The sequence below is a fragment of the Colius striatus genome, chromosome 2 (assembly GCF_028858725.1).
Source record: "Colius striatus isolate bColStr4 chromosome 2, bColStr4.1.hap1, whole genome shotgun sequence".
Lineage (NCBI taxonomy): Eukaryota > Metazoa > Chordata > Aves > Coliiformes > Coliidae > Colius > Colius striatus.
In genome coordinates, this window is record NC_084760.1 from 41,407,757 (window position 1) to 41,412,916 (window position 5,160).

Sequence of the window (5,160 nt, forward strand, 5' to 3'; positions counted from 1 at the left end):
AGAGCTGCAAGGTCCATGTGCGGTGACACAAGAGACTCCTGCGCCACAGGCTCCTGGGAAATGTAGTCTGCCACTGGCGCTACCCTTTGCGAGGAAACCGGCACTGCAGGTACGGTCACACAGCTTTTCCCGTTGTCTGCAGTTAAAAGAATATACCATTAACGAGACTTAAAGATTATGAGAACATGCCTGGGGGCTGTTTGCTCTGTGGGATACCTGTCATCGACAGCAGCGCCTTGAGAGCCCCTAGTTTTATCCCTGTGTCAATCCACTGCACAAGCATCAGAGATGGATGAATTGATGCAGATCTGGTTTAACAAAAGCTGCATTAGCAGCAGCTACATGCCAAGCTCGAGTGCTCAGAGTGCTAGAGTGCTTGTAGCAATGCATATCTTCTGGGGATTAGGCACAGAGTAGTGCAGTTTGAGCAAGGGGCACGCAAACCTGGCAAGAGAGAAGCTAGTCTCTGCCCAAAGCCCTGTATGTAAAAAAGTTTAAAGCTCTTCCTGGCTGAACCCTGAAGCAGTCCTAGTTTCTCTTAAATGAATGTAGGCATATTTAGGTTCTCGCTGTGGAAAAAAAGGGGTGAGTCATGTGCGGTTCAAGAGCTTTTCATTCGTCATTAAGGCTCAGCCTGAAACACCAAGTTAATCATTAGTCATTAATCACTAATCCTCATGCTGAGGATCTGAGGTACTTTTAGGTTACAGAAACTTATCTCAGATCACTTCCCCCATGCCCCTGTCTGACTGCCTAACATTTTGGTGTGACCCCAGAATTGCAGGTGAAATAGTCAGCTAAAGTCAGATAAATTTATGTTGATCATCAGCAATCGGTGTTAAACTGGATCCTTCTTTGGGTTAGAATTCATGCAGTGATAAAACAACCTACCAACAAAACCCTGATTAAAATGAGAAGAGACAGCTCCAGCAGAAAGGACTCTTTCTATTTACTTATTTCAGTTTTCAGTGAGACAGCATTTCTAGTTTCTGTCCAAAGAGTAGTTTGATCAAAGGCTGCATGTTCAGGAAGGGAGAGTAAACTTCAGATGGGATAGAGACACAGCAGCAGGGTCTGGGAAAGCAGTGTGCTGCTGGAGAAAGGCAACCAAACTACTCCAGTCCTCTCACCTGCTTCCATTAGTGGTGACTGTCTTAGTTTACATTGGAAATACCATTAACTATTGTCTGCCCAGGACTAGGACCTAGTCTGAGGAAAGCTTGTTGGTGACTGTCACACCATCATACTGTCTGTGGCCTCCTCACAACGGTGCCTTTCAGTAGCATCTTGTGGCCTTCACCAAATTGTACCCCAGGAGCAGAAGCTAACCCCCCCCCCCAAAAAAAAAATATCCAAACCAAACACTAAAGCATTTAATGGATGTCTTCCCAGCCAGTAGCGGGCTTGTTGTACCTATATACATAGATGACTTTAAACTCCGTGTTAGGTAATTTGCACCGTCTGGGCATCTAAGGGAGTCACTTTCACACCCTCCAAGACTTTACTGCCAGGAGCCTTTACAGAGGGTGTTTCCCAAACAAGGAAATCCCTGAGCAATTACATCCTTACAGTCTATGCCCCTGCCCTTCACACCCACTTCATGCACATTTCATTCACTTTTTGGTCCAATGGTGATTTCTGGCCTGGAATCTAACAACTTATTGAATTCTTTTTCTGACTCCTGGCAGGCTGTTAAGTGTTCTTGCAGCTTTCACTGATGATGGTAACCTTATTTTCTGGTCCTTGTTGGCTCTGTTGCCTCTCTTCCACTTAACTAGGTTCAGCATATCTATGTGAAACTTCACAGCATGTGGCCTGAGGCTTCAGCAACTCATACTACTCATGCTAAGTAATGCCAAACAAACAGCACACCAAATAGCACAACATTGTGCTGTAATCCCTGCAGCCTAATGCTAAGTGATTGCCTCTGCATGATTCATTCCACTTAAAACTTTTTTTTTTGGCTAAATTACTAGTATTTCTTAACACTCACTACCCAGGCTGTGTGTATAATGAAAATATACTCCAATATCCCAAGGCCTTTAGCTTTTGTACCATTTTACTCCTTTGTAGGAAAAGAAAGAAATTAAGGGATAAAATAGAACCAGGAAATAAGCATACAGAGAACTGTGATAGCTAAACACAGAAGTATAGTAATGTCACCGTTAAAAGTGATTTGTCTGCTTCTTCCAGACAGTTTGAAAAATGAAGATCCACATCCTACTTGTCACAGTTGATGTATTTGGGCTTGTTCTGCACCTCTGACCAATGGAGGTAACATCTCAATGGATTTCAGTATGGCTGCTTGATGAGCGCTATAGATCTGGTTTTCAGAGCTTTTAACCTTCTCCTACCAGCTGCATTTCTACTGTGCTACTTTTACTTTACTGCCTATCTGGACAGATACAAAGGTTCCTATCTGTGCACCTATTCCTGTATAGGAAGGAAGTTAAACTTATTTGTACAAAGCACTTTAAATGGAATAATTGTGTTAGTTCAAAATGGTGTACAAATTGTGCACCGTACAAGCGGTGTGGTATTCCCATGGTACAGTCTTACCAAATGCAGTGGAATTTCTGGTGGGATTTGGAAACATAGGTATGAAGACAACCAGACAGGACTAAGCGGGGTTCAGAAATAATTATATGGGAAAGCAATTTTGTGGACAGAGCCAGAAAGGCTGAAACTGATTAAAAAGGAAATGTGTATGTGAAGGTAGCATTTGAGTAAAGGGAGAAATGTAAGACATTATGTGCAGCTTGTCTGTGGGACACACAGATGAAGAGCTAGAAAGGCTGAGCAGAGCTTGTTCTGCAAGGATTTTGAGGATCAGGTTCTGGGACTGAGCAGAAGAATAGATTTGGACAAAAAGCCAGACAAAAAGAAGACAAAATCACAGAAGAAACACCCCAAGCAGTTGAGGCTGGAAAGGACCTAAAGACTGGCTAGTCTGATACTCTGCCCAAAGCAGGGTTGCTTAGAGCAGGCTCTCAAGACTCTGTCCAGCTGGGTTTTGAATGTCTCCTGGGACTTCCCAGCATCTCTGGGCAAACTGTTCCAGTGTCTGACCACCATCACAATAAAAATTAAGTGGAATTTTCTGTGTTTGTTTGTGCTCAGTGCTTCTTGCCCTTTCAGTGGGCACCACTGAAAAGAACCTGATTCCATCTTCTTTGCACCCTGCTTTCAGCTGTTCATACACACTGATAAGATACTCCTGGGCCTTCTCTTCTCCAGGCTGAAGAGCTACAGTTCTCTCAGCCTTCCTCAAATAACAAATGCTCCAGCCCCTGTATGAGCTTCTTGGTACTTCACTGGGCACACTCCAATGTGTCCGTGGGGAGCCTAGTACTGGACCCAGCACTCTGTATAGATCTCTCCAGCACTGAGCAGAGGGGGAAAGGATTACCTCCCTTGTCCTGCTGGCAATGCTTGTCCTAACACAGCCCAGAGTACTGCTGAATACAAAGGCATATTTCCAACTCATGTTAAACGTGGAGGCCACTGGGACCCTAGACCTGCAGAGTTACTTTCCACTCAGATTGCCTGTACCTGTGCTGGTACATGGGGTTGCTCCTCCCCAGGGGCAGGACTCAGCATTTCCCTTTGCTGAACTTCACAAAGTCACTTTTTTTGCCAAGAAAGTTTGGACCAGATGATCCTTAAGGTCCCTTCCAATCAGGTATTATGGTGATTCTGTGGTAAGTCTCTGTTTGCCCATTTCTACAGCTTGTTGAGATTCCTCTGGATGGTACTTATGAATGGTTCCTCTGAATGGAACTTATATGGTCTATCAGCTACTCCCCCTGTTTTTTTTTTATTGCTTTCAAACTTATTGAGGGTGTGCAAGGGTAGTCTGTGAGAGCATTTCCTAGGGGTTTTTCTATACTTAATGAATTCTGTTATTGAGGGTGTGCAAGGGTAGTCTGTGAGAGCATTTCCTAGGGGTTTTTCTATACTTAATGAATTCTGTTATTGAGGGTGTGCAAGGGTAGTCTGTGAGAGCGTTTCCTAGGGGTTTTTCTATACTTAATGAATTCTATGTATAATTTTGGTGTGCCACTTCCACACATGCAAAGTAAACAATCTGACCTCTCTGAAATTTTATCTTCTAACATTGCAGTGATATTATAGGGGTTTTGAGTTGTCAGTTCAGCCTCCAAAGCCTTTCTCTTCTCCTCAGACACTGGACACACCTTTAATGGGATGATCTTGTTGTCCCGCAATGTAGGCTTGTTACCTGGTGTGCAATGAGCCAAACTACACACAGAGTCCAGATATTGTTTTATTGCACGTTTGTGCAGATACAGGTGATAGGAGGTAATCCACATAGTGAGCTCAGCCCAGTAGTACCTCTGGTGTTGTATTTATAAACAAATCATTAGCATACTCTGTATTCTGAAACATATGTGTTGTCATTCTCTGTAGCGATTGGTTTAGCAGTCCCTTTACCTCGCAGGTAAATGAGTTCGATGCTCAGTTCCCTTCCTCCACCCTCTTCTTTTGGGTCTGGGCTGCAAGCTGGGCAGGTGGGCTCTGAGTCGGTGGTTGTGATCTCCCCCTGACACCTTTGCCTTTCCCCCAGTTACTGCAGATATCTGATGATTTCTTGCTACTTCAGCATCATCCACTCTTCCGGTGTCTGAGGCAGGAGGTTCCCTCCTTATCAGTCCATGGTCCTTCCCAGAGGATACAGAGCAGTCAGGTTCACACAAGGAAGCCATTGATTTATGGTCATCCCAGCCTAAACATTGTTACTGTAGGCTGGCCATAACCCCATCTTCTCACCACCAGAGCCTGTTTCCCAAGATACATGGCTCATGTCATTGCTTAAAGGAAATTTCCGTTCTGTAAGGTACATCAGTCTCAGACAGATGAAAAATACCTTTCATAGAGCTTACTGTTCCAGGTAACGCCTGCAGAAGTTGCTTATCATCTGCCTGCTGAAAGCTAAATGTCTGCCAATTGCAGCCTCTCTACTTCATAATCTTGCTATCGCCCTCCCAAAAGTTGTTTTTAAGGGAAAGAAGTGATGCAGTGCTTTGCCACGGTGTCCCTGGCTGTGTCCCTGCAGCTTGGGTAGCCATCCAGCAGCTGGTGCGAAGGTCAGGGATTTGTCACAGCAACATCTCAGTTTTGCAAACAGTGGAGTTGGTCCTC